Genomic DNA, 23,282 nt, shown 5'->3' on the forward strand with positions numbered 1-23,282 from the left:
CAACTAGAAAAAAATAACCCAGGTCTCAAATCAAACAAAAGCAATAATATAAATAAAGATAATCCTCTTACCATATCTTCTAAGGATACATGGTATAAAGCAAGTCATATGTGAAATCATTATCCATGTTACCATTTTTGAATACTTAATAGATGATCAGCAAAGGGCTAACCTGAACACATTATTTTTTATAATCATCACAATACCATAAAAGAGGTGGTAATATGTTTACATTTTACAAGATACTTAATAATGGTTCAGAGAGGTTTGGTATTATGTCCACAGCCACAAAGCTCAAGGTCAAACTAGCTGACTTCACAAGACCAAGCTATTCCCCTCCCCCAACACTGCCGATGTAGACTGAGTCTGACATGTTAATTTCTATTTCTGCACCAAGAAAAAAGAATATTCCAAATGACACCTTCTACTTTATGGAAGGTCCAATTATACTATTTTAAGTTATATGTAAATGTCATTTACATATCTAATAGAATCCACTAAAGATCACTATACACAAAGGTAGACACTATATAGAAAATCTTGGACTTTATCTAGAACTATCAAAAATCCTATCTTCTTAAAGAACAATACATCTACACACATGAATTATGCATTCACGTTAATGTTAACATTTTCAAAAATCTCAAAACTAAAAACAAATGAGAATATATTTTTATTTGACTTAGTAAGTTTTATCTTTTTAAAAAAACTTTTTTTTAAATTTATTTTGAGAGAAAGAGAGACAGAGAGACAGAGCACACCAGTGGGGGAGGGGCAGAAAGAGAGACTCCTAAGCAGGCTCCACACTGCCAGCGCAGAGCCTGACGTGAGGTTCTAACCCACAAACCGCGAGATCATGACCTGAGCTAAAGTCAAGAGCCAGATGCTTAATCAACTTACAGTTGATTAAGGTGCCCAAAAGTAAGTTCTATCCTAATACAAAATCAGTATGTGTCAATTATACAATATATAAATAAAAATTAAGAAATAAAAAATCTCATAAAATACTAACACCTAAAAATAATTATATGAATATATCCTATATTCTTTGTATGTTTTTATATGTGGGATATGCCATTTATAATATTTTATAAATTTTTTAAATTTAAAATTTCAAATACATTCTATTAAATAATATTCTACAACATAATCTAGTGGCTATCAGTTATTCCATTTCATGAATATACCTAATTTTACTACTTTATTGTTAGATATCTAGATAACTTTTATTATCTATATTATAAATGCCAGTGCAACAAATATTCCTACAGTTAAGATTTTAAACACATAATCTATTTTCCCTTTGATCAAATCATAAAAATGAAATTCCTATATCACAGAATACACATATTTTTAAGGATTTTTATAAGTATTCCCAAATTGAACAACCAAACTGGGAATTAATTTACATGCCCACAAGTGATTTGCCACTACCTAGTGTTTCTATTTTGTTTGTAAATCTATCAATTTGTTGGCTGAAACACTGGTGTTAGTATGTTAGACCATTTATATTTTGTCCTCTGTGACTTAAAATGTGTCTTTTGTCCAGCTTTCTACAAACAGATTTCAAGTTTTTATATGTTTCCGTCTAGTGATTTGCATTATATTTTAGCTTCTATGAGAAACAAATCAATTTTGGTTGATAAAAGAAACACACTGTGGGACGTGACAGAGGATAATTAATAGTCATTTTTCCATTAAAACTATGGAGACTTTATACAGGAAGGTACTGAGATGGCTTCTGAAGATAGAAGGTGTATGTAAAGGTTTTTCAACACTAAAGAGTGGCTGATGAAATTATGGCATATTTCCATGAGGAAATATTAGTCATTAAAATCCTTATAAACAGAAAATTGGAAGTAGATGAAGGCAGTGGCAGCAAAATTTTAGATTCTCTCTAGGGGCATCTGGGGGGCTCAATCGGTTAAAAGTCCAATTTTGGCTGAGGTCATGATCTCACAGTTGGTGAGTTTGAGCCACACACTGGGTTCTGTACTGGCAGCTCAGAGCCTGGAGCTTGCTTCAGATTCTGTGTCTCCCTCTGTCTCTGCCCCTGCCCCCTCATGTTCTGTCTACCTCTCTCAAAAATAAACAGTAAAAAATTTAGCTTCTCTCTAAATTATCATATAAAACAGAAAAAGCGATTATATATCAACAGCAAAACCCACAGAAAATATTTACAACAAAACAAGGTGACAATGTATCCCCCTAAACCCCACACCAAGTAGGTAAGGTCAAATTACCAACACATCAGCAGAGTTTCAGTGTCTTTGAAGGAGAAATCAAGGGAAACAAAAAGTGAATAATGAACTTCACATCAGAATTCTAGAAAAGGAACCATTTTCCATTGGAGAATTCAATAGGCGAATTTGAGAAGAGCATCTAAAATGGAGAGAAGTTTGCCCACTCCGAAGGCAGTGAAAGAAACAGCTGCATTAAGGACTTAATACTTTGGTGAAGGCTAGTCCCAATGAACTCTCAAAACTGAGCCATGGGAAAACTGCTGCAAAAGGAATTTAAATGTGCCAACTAGAGATAATAAAGATAAAGGGGGAAAAAGTGTAGACAAAAGAAGAGCAAGGAAAGAGAATAAAGAAATTTCAGAAATCAAGTTACTCTATTTTATACAAAAATAACAGAAAAGGAGCTCCAGGAAATTTGAATACCTATGCCAAATCACAACTGAATCTAAAAGTCTTATAAAACCAATTCCACCCTAAAAGTATCAAGGCCAATAGCCAAAATTATTTTTAAAAAATAGCTAAAATTAAGCAACAATACAAACAATGAAAATACACCAAAAAACATGCACGGGCTAAATCCAAAGTTTACTCTCCATTTCAAAACAAGCTAAAACAAATTTTTCAAGGGGTATAAGGCATGAGAAAACAACACAACTCAACATCTTAATAATTTAGAATTTAGGTCATGAGATTCAAAGAAGATTGAAAATGAAAAACTAACACTTAAGAAATGTTAATAAAATAGAAGACACAGAAGAAAGAACAAACAACAAATAATGCCTTAGACAAATAAAAGATGAAAGGAGAAAAATGTTTATATCCAAAGATATAAAGAAAAAGGAGTTGAGAGTAAGTGGAAATATGAAAGATGGGCAAAGATGTAAATAAAAGTCTGTTAAAAAAGAAAACCAAAGCAAGGGAAGAGATCATATAATAAAAACTATAATTCAAGAAAACTCTCCTGAAGAGAATATAATTAAATACTAAAAGGGTACACCGCATGCCCAAAAATACTGACCCAGAGCAGCTAAAGCCAAGATATATCTTATTACAACTTTTGGGCTTAGAAGAAAAAGGAAAAATTACTTGAACATATAGGGGAAAAAACAAGTGAGTTACAAGGGAAAAATCAGATTACCAGCAGCCTTCTTGACAGCAACATTTTATGGCAGGAGAAAATGAAGCAATATATTTAGTATTTTCAAAGAAAGAAATATGAGCTAAAGATTTGATATCTAGTAAAACCAACTTTCAGGAATTAAGTCACAGATAAATGTTATCAACATTAAAAAAAACTCAGAGAATATTATATTCATAAGATCCTCCTGTGGAATCAACTAAGCCCCTGAGGATCCCAAGGAAAGATGGAAGAGTAGGAGGATCTTAGGCTCACCTCCTCACATAGGTACACCTAAATAACAAACACATGTGCATAAATAACCCAGAAACCACCCAGAAGACTGGCAGCTCTCCAAACCTAATCCAGAGAAGAGGGTAGGAAGGGTGGAGACATGGTCAAGAGCCACATGGCCCTCACTGCAATATAGCACAGAAGTGGCAGTTTGAAACACACCTGGGGTTTATGAAAGTGAGGTTTGTTTACTAGTCTCAGAGCATGTGCTAGAGGGGCAGGCATCTTAGGAAGACTTCTTCAAGAACAAAAGAGCTGGCGGTGCCATTTCCCTCCCCTCCCCTCACCAAGATACAGGGACACATGGGAAACAGCACAGCCCAACACTCTCCACGTAGCTTGCTAACAGCATGCGCTGCCTCCATGTTCTCCTATGGACCCACACCCTCCAACACACCCTTGACAAGAGTCCAACCAAAGTAGCACCACAGGTGTGACAGTGTGTAAGTGGCCATGAAAGAGGTCAGCATCGTACCAAAGTGACTCTGACCCTGGGGAGAGGGGCAGAAAAACACACAAACCAGTAAGGTGGCAGCCCCAGCACTGGGTTGGAGCAGACATCTGGTCTGACTGCAGGCCCTACCCACCAACCGAAGCTTCCCAGGAGACAACACAGGGCAAGTGCCCTGCAGTGTGGTGCTATGGTGGCTCCGACAAATGCATGGTTTAAGCCAACTCAAGCTTAGGCAGACCCACACTGGCCTACTAACAACTCAGAGACAAAACGCTGACCACAAAAAACAGAGACTTTGCAGGCTACTATGCTTAAGGCAAACCCAGCTCAGACACAATAGTAAAGCACATGCAATGCACACAGGAGATACCCATGAAGCGCCAGATTCAGCTGAACAGGGGACATTGCAATACAGGGCACTATAGCACCTCTTCATCATAAGTAAGATCAGGAGCTGTAGCTGACTTTCTTAAAACACACAAAGAAACACAGAGAATCAAACAAAATAAGGAGACAGAGGAATACGTTTCAAATGAAAGAACAGGACAAATCAGAGTAAGAAGACTAAATGAATGGACAGAAGTAATATGCCTGATAGAAATTTAAAGTAATAATCATAAAGACACTCACCAGACTTGAAAAAAAAAAAGAGTGAGGATCTCAGTAACACCCTCAACAAAGATATAGAAAACATAAAAAGAAACCAGTCAGAGATGGAAAACTTAGTAGTTAAAATTAAAAATACACTAGAGCTAATAAATAGTAGACTAAAAGAATGGATGAAAAACCTGGATGACAGAGTAATGGAAAGCAATCAAGCTGAACAGGAGAAAGAAAAAGACAAATAAAAATTGAGAATAATAAAGGGAACTCAGGACACCATCAAGCACAAAAACATCTGCATTACAGGGGTCCCAGAAAGGGAAGAGACTAGGGAACAGAAAATTTATTTGGAGAAATAATAGCTGGAAACTTTTTGAATGTGGGGAAGGAAACAGAAATCCAGATCCAGGGGGCACAGAGATCCCACAACAAAATCAATCCAAGGAGGTCCAAACAAAAACAGAGAGTAATTCAAATGGCAAAATGTAGCGATACAGAGATTTTTTAAATTATTTTTTAATATGAAATTTATTGTCAAATTGGTTTCCATACAACACCTAGTGCGCATCCCAACAGGTGCCTTCCTCAATGCCCATCACCCACTTTCCCTCCCTCCCACTCTCCATCAACCCTCAGTTTATTCTCAGTTTTTAAGAGTCTTTTATGGTTTGCCTCCTTCCCTCTCTGTAACTTTTTTCCCCCTTCCCCTCCCCCATGGTCTTCTGTTAAGTTTCTCAGGATCCACATAAGAGTGAAAATATATGGTATCTGTCTTTCTCTGCCTGACTGATTTCACTTAGCATACCACTCTGCAGTTCCATCCATGTTGCTACAAAAGGCCATATTTCATTCTTTCTCATTGCCAAGTAATATTCCATTGTATATACAAACCACAACTTCTTTATCCATTCATCAGTTGATGGGCATTTAGGTTCTTTCCATAATTTGGCTATTGTTAAAAGTGCTGCTATAAATACTGGGCTACAAGTACCCTATGAATCAGCACCCCTGTATCCCTTGGGTAAATTCCTAGCAGTGTTATTGCTGGGTCAATAAAGAGAATTTTAAAAGCAGCAAAACAGTTACATACAAGGGAAACCCCATAATGCTATCAGCTAATATTTCAGCAGAAACTTTGCAGGTCAGAGGGAGTGGCATGATATATTCAAAGTGCTGAAAGAAAAAACCTGCAACCAAGAATACTCTATGCAGGGGTGCCTGGGTGGCTCAGTTGGTTAAGTGGCCAACTTCAGCTCAGGTCATGATCTTGCGGTCCATGAGTTCGAGCCCCGTGTTGGGCTCTGTGCTGACAGCTCAGAGCCTGGAGCTTGTTTCAGATTCTGTGTCTCCCTCTCTCTGACCCTCCCCCATTCATGCTCTGTCTCAAAAATAAATAAACGTTAAAAAATTAAAAAAAAAAAAAGAATACTCTATGCAGCAAGAAGAGGCAAAGAGTTTCCCAAACAGAAGTTAAAGAAATTCATCACCATTAAGCCAGCCTACAAGAAATGTTAAAGAACATTCTTTGATGGAAAGGAAAGACCATAAGCAGGAATAAGAAAAGTAGGTAGCATAAAAGCAGTAAAATTAAGTACATCTATAAAAATCAGTCAAGGGATTCACAAAATAAAAAGATATAAAGTATGACACTATACATTTAAAATGTGGTGGGGAGAGAAGTAAAAATTAAGTGATTTGAGAATGGGTTCAAACTTTATAGATGGCTATATGCATAATATATTATACATAAACCTAATGGTAACCACAAATCAAAAACTGTTAATAGATATACAAAAAATAAAGAGAAAGAAATCCAAATACATTACTAAAGAAAGCAGAGCACTGTGAGAGAAGAGAGCAAAAGAAAGGAACAGAGAAAAACTGCAAAGACAACCATAAAGCTAGTAAAAAAAAATGCTAACAAAAGTACATACCTATCAATAATTACTGTGAATGTAAATGGAAATACCAGTTCAATCAAAATACATAGGGGGACAGAATGAATAAAAAGCAAGACCAATCCATATGCTGCCTGTAAGAGACTCATTTCAGACCTGAAGACACAAGAAGATTTAAAGTGAAAGTATGGAAAAGTGTTCATCATGCAAATGGCATGAAAAGAAAGCCAGGGTAGCAAAACTTTTCCGGGACAAAATAAACTTTAAAACAAAGACTGTAAGAAGAGACAAAGAAGGATGCTATATGATCATAAAGGAAACATCCAACAAGAATATATAAAAAATTGTAAATATTTATGCACTCAATAGGAAAGCACTCAAATACATAAAGCTACTATTAACAAACATGAAGGCAGCAATCAGTAGTAATTCAGTAATAGTAGGGGGCTTTAAAACACCACTTACATCAATGAACAGTTCATCCAAACAGAAAACCGACAAGAAAACTGGGTTTGAATGACACACTGGACCAGATGGATCTAATAGATATATTCAGAACATTCCATCCTAAAACAGAACACAATTTCTTTTCCAGTATACATGGAATATTCTTAATAGATCATATAAGGCCAAAAAACAAGTGTTAACAAATTCAAAAAAAGGAAGTCCTATCATCCATCTTTTCTCACCACAATGCTATGAAACTAGAAATTAACCAGAAGAAAAGTTCTAGAAAGAACATAAATACATGGAGGTTAAATAACATGCTATTAAGCAATGAATGGGTCAATCAAGAAAGCAAGAAGGAAATCAATAAAACATGGATACAAATGAAAATAAAAACACGACAGTTGAAAATCATAGGGATGCAGCAAAAGTGGCACTAAGAGGAAGTTTATACTAATACAGGCCTACTCAAGAAGCAAGAAAAATCTCAAATAAACAACTGAACTTTATATCTAAAGGAGCTAAAAATAAATAAAGTAAGTAAGAAAAAAAACCCAAAACCAGTAGAAGGAAGGAAATGATAAAAGATTAGAACATAAATAAATAAAATAGAAACTAAAAAAACCATAGAACAGATCGATGAAACCAGGAGATTGTTTTTTGAAAAAAAGAAAAAGAAAAAAAAATGATAAACTTCTACCCAGACTCATCAAAATAAAGAGAGGACTCAAATAAACAAAATCAAGAATTAAAGAGAGAAATAACAATCAACACCACAGAAATACAATTATAAGAGAGTAATATGAAAAAGTATATGCAAACTAACTAGGCAACAATGAAGAAATGGGTAAATTCCTAGAAATATATAACCTACCAAAACTCAATCAGGAAGAAATAGAAATTTGAAAAGACTGATCACCAGCAATGAAAGTGAATTACTAATAAAAAACTCCCAACAAACAAAAGTTTAGGACCAGATGGCTTGACAGATGAATTCTATCAAACATTCAAAGAAGACTTAATGTCTATTCTTCTCAAACTATTTAAACAATAGAAGAGTAACATTTCAGTTTCATTTTATGAGGCCAGCATTATCACCATATCAAAACCAGATGGCAACACTAAAAACAAAGAGAGTGACAGGCCAGTATCTCTAATGATCATACATGCAAATATTCTCAACAAAATATAAGCAAACCGAATCCACCAATACATTAAAAAAAATTATTCACCATGATCAAGTGGGATTTATTCCTGGGATACAAGGGTATTTCAATATTCACAAATCTATCAATATGATACATCAAATCAACAAGAGAAAGGATAAAAATCACATGATCATTTCAACAGATGCAGAAAAAGTATTTGATAAAGTGTAATATCCAGTCACAAGAACTGTCAACATAAGAGATTTACAAGATACATACTTCAACATAATAAAGGTCATCTATGAAAAACTCACAGCTAATATCATACTCGATGGTAAAAACTAAGTGCTTTTCCCCTTAGATCAGGAACAAGACAAGGATGTCCACTATTAACAGTTTTACTCAACATAGTCCTAGAAATCTTAGCCACAGCAATTAGACAAGGAAAAGAAATAAAAGGCATCCAAATTGGTACAGAATTAAGCAAAACATTCACTACTTGCAGGTGACATGGTATTCTATAGAAAACCCTAAAGACACCATCAAAAAACTCCTAGAAATAATAAATGAATTGATTAAGGTCACAGGACACCAAATCGATACACAGAAATCAGTTCCATTTCTATACACTAAAAATACAGTAGAAGAAAGAGAAATTATGAAAACAATTCCACTTATAATTGCACCATAAATAACAAAATATCTAGGAATAAACTTTACCAAGGAGGTAAAAGACCTGTATCCTGAAAACTATAAACATTGATGGAAGAAATTGAAGACGAAGCAAACAAAGGGAAAAACATTCCATGCTAATGGATTGGGGGAAAAAATATTGTTGAAATGGCCATCCAAACCAAAGCAATTTACAGACTTAATGTAATCCCTATCAAAGTATCAACAACATTTTTCACAGTGCTAGAATGAATAATCCTAAAATGTGTACGGGATCACAAAAGGCCCCAAATAGCCAAAGAAACTTGAAAGAGAACAAAACTGGAGGTTTCATAACCCCAGATTTCAAGATAAACTACCAAGCTGTAGAAGTTAAAACCACATAGTATGGCACAAAAATAGACACAAAGATCAATGGGTAAGAATAGAGACCCCAAAAATAACCCCACAACTATATGGGCAATTATTTTCCACAAAAGAGGCAAGAATATGCAATGGGAAAAAGACAGTCTCCTCAACAAATGGTGCTGGGAAAAGAGTACAGCTATATGCAAAAGAACAAAACCAGACCACTTACTTCCACTATAAACAAAAATAAACTCAAAATGGATTAAAGAACTAAATGTGAGACCTGAAACCATGATAATCCTAGAAGAGAACATACACAGCAATTTCTTTGACATTGTCTGTAGCAACATTTTTCTAGATATGTCTCCCCATACAAGGGCAACACAAGCAAAAATAAACTACCAGGACTTTATCAAAATAAAAAGCTTTTGCACAGCAAGGGAAACAATCAACGAAATTAAAGGCAACCTTACAGAATGGGCCATATCCGATAAAGGGTTAGTATCCAAAACAGATAAGGAACTTACACAAGTCAACACCCCAAAAACGAATCCAATTAAAACTTGGCAGAAGACATTAACAAACATTTCTTCAAATATGACATACAAATGTCCAACAGGTACATGAAAAGATGCTCAACATCATGCATCATCAGGGGAATGCAAATCAAAACCACAGTGAGATACCAACTCACACCTGTCAGAATAGCTAAAATAAAAAATACAAGAAATAAGTATTGGAGAGGATACAGAGGAAAAGGAATGCTCATGTACTATTGGTGGGAATGCAAACTGGTGCAGACATTGTGGATAACAGTATGGAAGGTCCTCAAAAAATTAAAAATAAGTTACCTTTGATCCAGTAAGTGTACTACTTTATGTATTAACCCAAAGAATATAAAAACACTAATTCAAAAAGATATATGCACCCCTATGTTTACTGCAGCGTTACTTACAATATCCAAATTATGGAAGCAACCCAAGTGCCCATCAACAGTCGAAATGATAGAGATGATGTGGTGTGTGCGTGTGTGTAATATTACCCATATGAAAAATGAAATCTTGCCATTTGAAACAACATGGCTAGATCTACAAGGTATAATGCCAAGCAAAATAAGGCAGTCAGAGAAAGGAAAATATCTTATAATGTCACTCATATGTGGAATTTAAGAACCAAAACACATGAACAAAGGAATAAAGAGACAAACAAAAAACCAGACTCTTAAATACAGAGAACTGGTGGTTACCAGAGGGGAGTGGGTGGGGCGATGGGTGAAACAAGTGAAGGGGCTTGAAAGTACACTTAACATAATGAGCACTGAGTAATGTATAGACTGCTAAATCAGTATATTGTATACCGGAAAATAATGTAACACTGGATGCTAATTATAATGGAATTAATTTTAAATAAGATTAAAAGAAAAAGTTCAAAAATTTAACAAAATAAAACTTAAGAGGTAATAAAAAAAACAACAAGCTTAGAAAACTAAAATGACTAGAAAGACATAGACATAAGGACTAGTATTAACAATACAAACTTACAGAACTAAGACTAAACTGGTAGTTAAAGGCTAAAGAAAATAGTATATCATGGCTGTGCCTCAGATTTTTCACAGTATTACTATTGAAAAAGGCGGAAAGAATGGGGAAAACTTATGAACAAAATTTTAAACTGTTCTCAGCAATTACATTGGTAGTAGGAGTAGTGGTAATGTCATTCTAAACCAGTTTGTGTGTAATGTGGGATGAAGTAAAGGAGATTATGGATATTATAATTGTATCATTCTGTGTCTTCGATTCTCTGAATTTTTGGTATGGAAGAAAAGAGATACAGTTAAAATACAGAAGAGGTTAAATAAAATGCCTATAGTCCTAAATTTAAATTTTAAGAATTCATGAGCCCATCATATTTAAAGAAAAAATAAAACATATGCACACACACATAAGTATATATGAGTGCAAATACAGAGTTCATATACAGATCACATACATTTTATTTATTTCCTAATTCTGTTCACAATGACCTACTCAATAGTAATTAGCAACCCTAATATACCATTTCTTTTTTTTTTTAATCAGGGGAAAGCGTGAACGCAGTCCCCCACTACCACAAATTATGCAGTCGAGTTTCCCACATTTGGGGAAATCGCAGAGGTCAGCACATCCCGAGTGCAATGGATAAGCCTCGCCCTGGGAAAACCACCTTCCTGATCATGGTATCTCCCCTGCCAGGTTAAGTATGCTAATATACCATTTCTTAAAAGTAACAAGGACTTCCAGTGAAATAACTGATCATAAGGGTAAAAAGATTGCCATACAAAGTAGCAGGATAACTATCAAATTCAACTAGGCTCATGTCAAAAGAATTTGATAGCAAACTTTTTAAGAGACTCCTACTGATCAAAATATGGCATAATTTGAGCTTCAAAAAAGAAAATTTGCAACGACTGAAACCCATCAAAAGTATTTAAATCCATGAGTTTTCAATAATACACATTTAAGGGATGCCTGGGTAGCTTAGTCAGTTAACCGTCTGACTTCAGCTCAGGTCATAATCTCTCAGTTCGTGGGTTCAAGCCCTGCATTGGGTTCTATGCTGACAGCTTAGAGCCTGGATATTGTTTTGGGTTCTGTGTCTCCCTCTCTCTCTCTGTCCCTCCCCTGCTCATGCTCTGCCTCTTTCTCTCTCAAAAATAAATAAAACATTAAAAATTAAAAAAAACCACACACATTAAAAAAAACTAGTTGGATGTCTTTGCAGGATATTAGAGAACAAATTGATTATTTTTAAAAGTGGCAAAAAAAAATTATCCTGCCATTCAGTAACCAAATAGTAGATGAGGGAAAGCATCTCTTTATAAATATACACAAATAGTAAATGAAAATGAAATATAAAATTGGAATATACCCCTATCCATTAATTCATGGGTATAGGTATCCATTAATTAATAGCTAATACATCAATATAAGAAAAAGAAAGACAATCAAGACATTATGTTCATCTTGGTGAAAGAACTGAACACCAACTATAGATTTCCCAATTATAGAACCCAATACAAATTACGGATTTCGGTTGAACCTTACTCTGATCAAGCCTCTAGGTTCACCTGACATGGGCATGTAATAGAGGACACAGGGAAAACTTCCACTGGACACTGTACAGTAATAGAGCCTTAGAAAGTCACATTATTCCTTAGTTAGGAACTGAATTTCCTAGTCCTATAAGTCCCTCTTATAGCTAGAAATAGCCTGACTGAATTCTAATCAATAGAATATGAATGCATGCTCAGTGTTTGAAGGTCCATTCACTTTATTCCTCTTCAGCAGAATGGAACACTCTAACACAGCTCTGAGCCTGAAGGAGAGGGCATATACTACAGGATGACAGAGAAAGATGGGTCGCTGAAAAACCAAATGGCATTTGATTCCACTCATAAACTGGAATCAGAAAAAAAATAAAAAGAATCAGGCCTATAAATACACAGAACAAACTCATAGTTAACAGGGGGAGAGGGGTGAATAGATGAAGGGGAGTAGAAGATGCACACTTCCAGTTATGAAATGACTAAGTCACAGGGATAAAAGGCACAGCATATGTAATAAAGCAAATGATATTGTATTAGCCATGTAATAGGACCGACAGTAAGTAGTTACATGTGTGGTGAACACAGCATAATGCATAAATTTGTCAAATCACTAAGATCTACACCAGACATTAATATAACATTGAGTGTCAACTACACCCAAATAAAAATAAAATAGAAAGAAGGAAAGAAAAAAGAAAAGACAACATGGAATAAATCTACCCTGAATACTTCTACTGTTAACATCAGGGCAATACTGTAAGAAATAAAATTCTGTGTTCTCAAAATCATTGTATTTTTGTTGTCTTTATTAAAGCAGATTAGTCTTCTACTCGAATGAAATTATGTAAAAAAATTACATATATACCTATAAATATCTTTGTATACTTATATGTGTATATGCATATGTATAAAGAAAATAAGGCAGGAGGAGGAGTTTAGATGGCAGAGGAGTAGGGAAACCCTAAGCTTGCTTCATCGCTCAAACGCAGCTAGATAAATATATAATTTTGAACACCCAAGAAATCGATCTGAGAACTGAGAGAGCAAAAATGCTCAATTAGAGGTGAAAAAATAGCCACATAGTGGAGGGGAGGAGCTGCAGACAGTTGATCTGGGGAGAGAAGAGCTGTGGGTGCTGTGATGGGGAGGGAGCCCTGACTGCCAAGAGAGGGGCGAAAAAGAAAGACTGAAAGTGCATATGGGGAATTGTACAAGAAAAACTTCCACAAAACCACTGACTGAGGAAGGGAAGGAGCTGAACACCCCAAGTTTTTATAAGCAGAGGAGCACAAAGTCTGAAGTTCTGGAGGTGTGCACCATCTCCAGGATTGTGCCTGGTAGGTTTAGTGGTGCTCCCATGGGGAAGGAGGGCAGAGACCCGGTAGAGGCAGCATGGTCTAAGTATCCCTGGGGTCACATGGGAAGTAGTTCCCCTGCTTAGAGTGCATTTGGGAAAGGTGGCAAGGTCTCTCTGGGGCAAAAGACCCAGTGGATGCCAGTGAACTGCCCATTCACTAAATAGGAACAGGGACTCTGGCTGAGAGCAGCAAGCCTTGGTGCCGCCTTTCTGCTGTGCTTTACCATGACCTCCCAGCTGCTGGGCAATTGTGCAACCAATTTCTGGGAGAAGCTGGCACTGGCCACAGTGTAAGATCCTCCCCCAGAGGACCAGTGCAGGTCCACACAATGGATCTCTAATAAAATTTGGAGTTTTGAAACCTAGCCATGTGCCTGAAATAGAACACAGGAATTATGTGCTGCCTGGCAGGCAGACAGCTCAGATGCAGGCAGGGTGAAGGCAAGGATCTGGCAGAAGCCAGGGACACAAAAGAGGTGATTGTTTGCTCTTCTATGAGGGCTTCCTAAAGAGGGGCAGGCGCAAGATCCCTGCTCTGAGGACGAGAAAGTGGGACAACACCATTTTCACCACACCCATCAGCACTGACCAACTTCAGTGAGCAAATAAGTGCCATCAAAGTGGAAGCTGGAGCTGCTTACACCAAGTCTCCTAACCTGTGCTCTGCAGGCACATCTCCCGCTGAGAATCAGCGCAGTAGGTCCAACCCCTAGAGGACCAGCATAAACCCTTTGCACACACAAAGTCTACTGATCATAGAGTACTACAAAGTTTCAGCTCTAGGGGAAATAGGATCTAGCTTTTTTGGTTTTCTCCCACCTTGGGATACCGAAAAAGCAAGTTTTTAATTTTTTATTTTAAAATTTATTTTATTTTATATTATAAATACATACATATATCCACATCCACATACATATACATATACATGATCCAGATTCTTTTAATAATCAGACCAAAACACACCTAGGATATAGCTTCCATTTTTGCTTAGTTTTGTTTTTTTACCTTGAAAATGTACCAAGACGGAGGAATTCATCCTAGAAGAAAGAGGAAGAAGTCATGGCCAGGGATTTATTCAGTACAGATATAAGTTAAATGTCTGAACTTGAATTAAAACAACAATTATGAGGATGCCACCTGGGCTTTAAAAAAAAGCATAGAAGACACTAGAGAATCCCTTACTGCAGTAATAAAAGAACTCAAAACTTAGACTAAAATTAAAAATGCTATAACCAAGGTACAAACCTGAATGGATGTCAGGACATGGAGGACAGATGAAGCAGAGGAACGAATCAGTGACAGATAAGATACAATTATGAAAAACAATGAAGTTGAAAACAACAGAGATAGAAACCTATTGTATCACAAATGTAGACATACAGAACTTATCAACTCCTTAAATTGTAATAACATTCGTGTCACGAGCATCTCTGAAGATGAAGAAAGACAAAAGGGGCAGAAAGTTTATTTGAGCAAATGATAACTGAAAATTTCCCTAATGTGGGGAAGGAAACAGACATCAAAATCTAAGAAGCACAGAATTGCCATTAAATTCAACAAAAGCCAGCCATCACCAAGACATATTATAGTCAAATTCACAAAATACACAGACAAGGAAAGAATCCTGAAAGCAGCAAGGGAAAAAAAAGTCTTTAACCTACAAGGGAAAATAGATCAGGTTTGCAGCAGACCTCTCCACAGAAACTCGGCAGGCCAGAAGGGAGTGGCAGGATACAGTCAACATACTGAATGGGAAAAAATATAAAGCCAAGAATCTTTTATACACCAAGGCTGTCATTTAGAATAGAAGGAGAGATAAATACTTTCCCAAACAAAAACAAAAGGAGTTCATGTCTACAAAACCTGACCTGCAAAAAATATTATAGGGGACTCTTTCAGTGGGGGGAAAAAAAAGACCAAAAGCAACAAAGACTATAAAGGACCAGGGAACATCACTAGAAGCACCAAATCTACAGGTAACACAAAAGCAGTAAATTCTTGTCTATCAATAATCACTCTGGGAGTGCCTGGGTGGCTCAGTTGATTAAGTGTCTGACTTTGGCTCATGTCATGATCTTGCATGAGTTCTAGCCCCATGTCAGGCTCTGTGCTGACAGCTCAGAGCCTGGAGCCTGCTTCAGATGTCTCCCTCTCTCTTTACTCCTCCCCTGCTTGGACTCTGTCTCCCTCTCCCTCACTTGCTCTCTCTCAGAAACAAAATAAAACATTTAAAAAAAAATCACTCTAATGTAAATGGTCTAAATGCTCCAATCAAAAGACATAGGGTGTCAGAATGGTTATGAAACAAACAAGACCTATCTACATGCTGCTTACAAGAGACTCACTTTAGAGCTAAAGAGACCTGCAGATTAGACATGAAGGGATGGAAAACCATCTACCATGATAATGGACATCAAAAGAAAGCCAGAGGAGCCATACTTATATCAGAAAAATTAGATTTTAAAACAAAGACTATAACAAGAGATGTAGGAGGGCATTATATCATAATTAAGAGGTCTATCCATCAAGAACATCTAACAATTATAAACATTTATGCCCCCAAATTGAAAGCACTTAAATATATTAATTAATAACAACCATAAAGGAACTCATTGGTAATAATACAATAAGAGTAGGGGACTTTAATACCACACTTACTGCAGAGCATCTAAGCAGAAAATCAACAAAGAAATAATGGCTTTGAATGACACACTGGACTGGATGGACCTAACAGATATATTCAGAATATTTCATCCTAACACAGCAGAATACACATTCTTTTTGAGTGCACATGGAACATTCTCCAAAACAGATCACATAGTGGGTCACAAATCAGACCTCAACAAATACAAAAAGACTGAGATCATACCATGAATATTTTCAAATGACAACAATATGAAACTTGAAGTCAACCACAAGAAAAAATATGGAAAGCCCTCAAATACACAGAGGTTAAAGAACATTCTACTAAAGAATGTATGGGTTAACCAGGAAATTAAAAAACAAATAAAAAAGTACATGGAAGCAAATGAAAATGAAAACATGACTTTGAGATGCAGCAAAGGCAGTCTTAAGAAGGAAGTTTATTGCAATACAGGTCTACTTCAAAAAGCAAGAAAAGTCTACAATATACAACCTAACCCTATACCTAAAGGAGCTAGGAAAAGAACACCAAGTAAAGACTAAAGCAAGCATAAGAAGGGAAATAATAAAGACTAGAACAGAAATACATGATATAGAAACAAGAAAAGAACAGAACAGGTCAACAAAACTAACAGCTGGTTTGTCAAAAGAATTAACAAAATTGATAAACCCCTAGCCAGACTTATCTAAAAGAAAATAAACTCAAATAAATAAAATCATGAATGAAAGAGGAGAGATAACAATCAACACCACAGAAATACAAATAATTATAAGGGAATATTATGAAAAATTATATGCCCCAAACTGGCCAATCTGGAAGAAATGGACAAATTCCTAGAAACATACAAACTACCAAAACTGAAACAGGAAGAAATAGTTACTTTCAACAGACACATAACCAGCAAAGAAACGGAATCAACAATCAAAAATTTCCCATCAAACAAACATCCAGGGCCAGATGGCTTTCCAGGGGAATTCAACAAGACATTTAAAGAAAAGTTAATGCGGAGTCTTCTCAAACTGTTTCAAAAAACAGCAATGAAAGGAAAAATTCCAAACTCCTTCTACAAGGCCAGCATTACCTTGATTCCAAAACCAGACAAAGCCCTGACTAAAAAGAGTTATGGGCCAATATCCCTGATAAATATGGATGCAGAAATTCTCAACAAGACAGTAGCAAACTGAATCCAAAGTGCATTAAGAATTATTCACCATGATCAAGAGGGATTTATTCCTAGGCTGCAGGTCTGGTTCAATATTCGCAAATCAATCATGATACACCACATTAATAAAAGAAAGGAGAAGATACATATGATTCTCTCAATATATGCAGAAAACCATTTCACAAAATACAGCATCCATTCTTTTTAAAGTTTATTTATTTTGAGAGAGAGAGCATATGCACAAGCAGGGAGGGGCAAAGAGAGGGAAAGAGAGAATCCCAAGCAGGCTCTGCACTGTCAGCGCAGAGCCCTAAGCAGGGTTCAAACTCATGGAACCATGAGATCATGACCTTAGCCAAAATCAAGAGTCAGATGCTTAACTGACTGAGCCACCCAGGCACCCCAATACAGCATCCACTCTTGATAAGAACCCTTAAAAAAGTAGGGATAGATGGAACATACCTTTACATCATAGAGGCCACATATAAAAGAGCCACAGCTAATATCATCCTCAATGGCGAAAAAGTGAGATTTTTTCCTCTATGGTCGGGAACAAGACAGGGATGTCCACTCTCATATTGCTATTTAACATAGTACTGGAAGTCTTAGCCTCAGCAATCAGACAACAAAAAGAAATAAAAGGCATCCAAATCAGCAAGGAAGAAGTCAAACTTTCACTATTTGCAAACGACATGATACTCCATGTAGAAAACCCAAAAGACTCCACCAAAGAGTTGCTAGAACTAACACATGAATTCAGCAAAGTTGCAGAATATAAAATCAATGTACAGAACCTTGTTGCATTTCTATACAACAATAATGAAGCAGCAGAAAGGGAAATCAAGGAATTGATCCCATTTACAACTGCATCAAAAACTGTAAGACACCTAGGAATAAACCTAACTACAGAGGTAAAAAATATGTACTGCGAAAACCACAGAACACTTATAAAAGAAACTGAAGAGGGGCGCCTGGGTGGCGCAGTCGGTTAAGCGGCCGACTTCAGCCAGGTCACGATCTCGCGGTCCGTGAGTTCGAGCCCCGCGTCGGGCTCTGTGCTGACGGCTCAGAGCCTGGAGCCTGTTTCCGATTCTGTGTCTCCCTCTCTCTCTGCCCCTCCCCTGTTCATGCTCTGTCTCTCTCTGTCCCAAAAATAAATAAACGTTGAAAAAAAAATTAAAAAAAAAAAAAGAAACTGAAGAGAACACAAAGAAATGGAAAAACATTCCATGCTCAAGGATTGGAAGAACACTGTTAAAATGTCAACACTACCCAAAGCAATCTACACATTTGCTGCAACCGCTATAAAAATACCATCAGCATTTTTCAAAGAGCTAGAACAAACCGTTCCTAAAACTGTATGCTACCAAAAAGACCCCGAATACCAAAGCAATCCTGAAAAAGAAAAGCAAAGCCTGAGACATAACGATGTCAGTCTTCAATCTACGTTATAAAGCTGTAGTCATTAATATAGTATGGTACTGGCACAAAAACAAACACACAGATCAATGGAACAGAAAACCCAGAAATGCACCCACAGTTATATGGTCAACTAATCTTCAACAAAGCAGGAAAGAATACCCAATGGAAAAACGACAGTCTCTTCAACAAATGGTGTTGGGAAAAATGGAGGGTAACATGCAGAAGAAAGAAACTGGACCACTCTCTTATACCATACACAAAAATAAGTTCAAAATGGATTGAAGAATAAGTTTCTAAGTGTGAGACAAGAAACCATAAAAATCCTGGAGAACACAGGCAGCAACCTCTTTGAGCTTGGCTGTTGAAACTTCTCACTAGACACTGGAGGCAAGGGAAACAAAAGCAAACATGAACTACTAAGACTTCATCAAGATAAAAAACTTCTGCAGAGCAAAGGGAACAATCAACAAAACTAAAAGGCAACCAGTGGAATGGGAGAAGATATGTGCAAACAACATATCTGATAAAGGGTTAGTATCCAAAATCTATAAAGAACTTATCAAACTCAACACCCAAAAACAAATAACCCAGTTAAGAAATGGGTAGGTGACATGAATAGACATTTTCCAAAAAAGACATACAGATGGTTAAAAGACACATGAAAAGATACTCAACATCGCTCATCACCAGGGAAATACAAATCAAAACCATGATGAGGTACCACCTCATACCTGTCAGAATGGCTAAAATTAACAACACAATAAACAGCAGGTGTTGAACAGGATGCTGAGAAGGGGAACACTTGCACTGTTGGTGGGAATGTAAACTGGTACAGCCACTGTAGAAGACAGTATGGAGGTTCCTCAAAAAACTAAATACAGAACTACCCTATGATCCAGCAATGGCACTATTAGGTATTTAGCCAAAGGATACAAGAATACAGATTTGAAGGGATACACATTCCCAGATACTTAAAGCAGCAATATCAACAAACTATGGAGAGAGTCCAAATATCCATCGAATGATGGATAAAGAAGGTATGTGTGTGTGTATGTGTGTATACACACATACACACAATGGAATATTAGCGATCAACAAGAATGAAATCTTATCATTTGCAACAAAATGGAATGAGCTAGACTGTATTATGCTAAGCAAACTAAGTCAATCAGGGAAAGACAAATACCATATGACTTTTCTCATATGTGGAATTTAAGAAACAAAACAGATGAACATATGGGGAGGGGAAAAAGGAGAGAGGAAAATAACCAATAAGATACTCTTTACGACAGAAAACAAACTGAGGGTTAATTGAGGGAGCTGGGTGGAGGCTGATGGGTATTAAGGAGGGCACTTGTTGCGATGGCACTGGGTATTATAGGTAAGTGATCAATCACTAAATTCTACTCCTGGAAACAATTTTACACTGTATGCTAAGTAAGTAGAATTTAAATGAAAAATTGAAAAAAAAAAAGAAAGAAAGAAAGAAAAGAAGGCAAAACACTAAAACGTTCCCAGATTGTGATAGATTTTAAAAATCTATCTTAATTTTAGATTTTAGATTTAAAAATCTAACTTAAAGAACTTCTCTCTTTATAATAAGAATGTATAATAAGCAGTAAGTCTTTTTAAAAATAGCTATCATGAAATGATATCTGGAAATTGATTTCAAAATAGTATTTGGGAGGGATTCATTATGAATTTCATTGTTATGGCTCAGTGATGAGTACATGGAGGTTCATCATACTGTTCTATTACTTATGTTTTAATTTCTCCATAATAACCAGTTCAGAAAAGAGTCACCTTGTAAGGAAAAGTTATTTGTACACATGAGTCTTAAAACTATTTGGCTTGCCAAAAGAAGTAAATGAAATCATAATATTCATATCCCTGAATTATCTAAGAGCTGAACTTAAAATATGAACAGATTTACAGACTAACATCTGCAGATTTGATCACTGAAGTGTGCGGCGCAAGTTTGAAATCTGTTATAAAGATGGGAGATAATACCTTATAAAAAAAAAAGTAGAAATAATAAGGAAGCATTTTACTGAAAGAAGTGACATATTTTATTGACCCAATCATATTCCTTACATGGCCCTCTTATGTCTGAGACTATGGGACGGACAGGGCAAAAGTTAACTGGCAATTACAATATGGTGAATAAACCGAGCCTCCTAAGAAAGAGTGCTGACCTAAAAGATCCAGACTCTCCTCGCTGAGTCAAAGATGAAGGTTCTAATGCTCTTCACCCTAATTCCATAGCCCAATCTGTTGTGACAGGAAGTACACTAGCAGGATCCATCCACTAGTTAAAATTAATCTTGCTGCTCAAGGTCCAGCATCCAGTATATTTGAGCAATCCTTGGACGCCTGTGTACACAGGCAGGCAGCACTTCCTCTCACTCCAATTTATACTCAGCAGTAGTCCATTCCATAAAATTTGACTCTTTTTTTCTTTCCCTACTTACTGCTCTAGATTCCTGCTATGATTTGAGCCTGCCCTGAACCCTAGAACCTAACGTTTGGGCTCTAATTCTTGATGACATCCTTTCTTAAAAGGAACTGGCCAAGATCAGGAAAATAGAGCAGTCTCATTTCCTTTTACTTGAAAATATTACTTGCTTCAAGTTATCTATAGCTCTGGCCATTCAAAAATGGAACTTTTCAGGTATCAGTATCCCTAATATCAGTATTAAGTGTTCTACTTAATATTTAGTAATATGTAATAACATGCTCCATTAAAAAATAATAAAGATACTAACTACTTCTGCAAAACTGCCATAAAGGAACAGAGGTAAAAAAATATTTCTCTATAAATATATACACTGCAGACAAAATATCAGCAGTAGGGAATTGATTGTATAAATTATAGCGCATGCAATAAGATGATACTACACAGATTTGATTAATTTTAAACAACAGTAATGATATTAAAAACATACACTGGATAATGTTACATGAAATTTCAGGATTCAAACCTAGGCCATGTAGTTTATACATAAATAAGCATGTAAATTTATATATTCATGTATAAAGAGCAGAAAATAGGTCAAAATGTTAACTAAGTATTATTTATTTTTTATCCAATTTTCTACATTAATATTTTAATTATTGCAAAATTAACGCTAATATGGAAATGCAAAGAAAAGCAAGCTTTTTAAAGAAAAGAGTGTTGATTTGTATAAGCTTATAATTGTAAGCTTATTAGTGCTGTGGAAGAATGAATGTAACTATGCAAAACTACACTCATCTTTTTAATCTCCTCACAGTTATACTATGCCACAGTCATAAGAAAAAGCAAAATATACTCCTTAAGACACAGTATCTGTGATTTACTTAGTCGTTTTCAAAATACAAAGTACTCAGGACCAAAAATCATCCCAAAGGCCCCTGAATCTCCTTCCTTCCTAACAGAAAAAGTACAACTCCTAATCTCATGGAATCCTGGCTCAATGCAAGTCCTACTCTCCTACTAACAAGTCAGAAGTGAGTCTAAGTTGGCCATTTTGGCTACTTGATACTATTAATCCTACATAAGCATTAATAGGAGTCATGTTTTTCTTTTGGGCATAGAAAAGCAGAGTGATGCAGTAGAACCAGCACTGAACTATGAGTCAAAATACCTACAGCAAGATAAAGTCTACAATTCATGACTGAGTGACTTCTCTGGGCCTCAGTTTCCTCCCTAGTAAAATAAAGGGATTAGACAATAAATCCTAAGGTTCCCCCTTTTCTAACGTTGTAACTAGCCCAAAAGGTAATCAGTGATGGCTAATTATACACACACAAATTGTAAATCTAATTTTTAAGTCACAATTGTGACTTATTTAAAACACATTGCTACAATATGAAATACGAATGATGTATATAAGGAAACTAATACCTATATGGACATGATCTCATCAAAGTTTATACCCTTATTCTTTTAATTACCTTTTATGGTCTTTCTACCATAATTTGCTATATTAAATAATTCATACTGAGATTTATGAACTTGATGTTCTTTCACTCTTCCTAAAAGTTCTCATACTTCCTCATTTTTTAATAGAGAAATGAAAAAAATTAAGCTACAGACAGATTCATGACTTTTGGAAAAGAATGTAAAAGTTCTAAAAATAGGTTAAGCAAGAAAACATAAGTGACACAATAAAGAATTTTATTAAACTGCCATTTTTAGAACTCAAGTTATACCTCAGAATAAACACATTTCATAAAATGTGGTATATCAAAAGAAATAATCTGCTGCCCATTGTTCTAAAATATTACAACACAGACATGAGAATATTTAAGGATGTTCTTTTTAGGATCAAAAGAGTTTAAACACATCTCCTTTGAAAAAAAAATGGACTAAAGCTTCATTGCAATAATACAAATGTATTTGAAAA

The 23,282-nt window shown here is 35.9% G+C and overlaps 1 protein-coding gene and 1 non-coding gene across 6 annotated transcripts in view; both read right to left on the reverse strand.

The window, feature by feature from the left end:
* Positions 1-23,282, reverse strand: part of SCAPER (S-phase cyclin A associated protein in the ER) — a 508,319-nt gene that overhangs the window by 284,222 nt on the left and 200,815 nt on the right. The window lies entirely within an intron of this gene.
* Positions 11,300-11,464, reverse strand: LOC124509039 (U1 spliceosomal RNA). Its single transcript, XR_006961396.1, has one exon. It is a non-coding gene; the product is annotated as a U1 spliceosomal RNA (small nuclear RNA).

Source organism: Lynx rufus, unplaced genomic scaffold (genome assembly GCF_022079265.1).
Source record: "Lynx rufus isolate CCGP_SWC_20201006 ecotype Redwood Valley unplaced genomic scaffold, mLynRuf1.p SCAF_13, whole genome shotgun sequence".
Taxonomy (NCBI): Eukaryota; Metazoa; Chordata; class Mammalia; order Carnivora; family Felidae; genus Lynx; species Lynx rufus.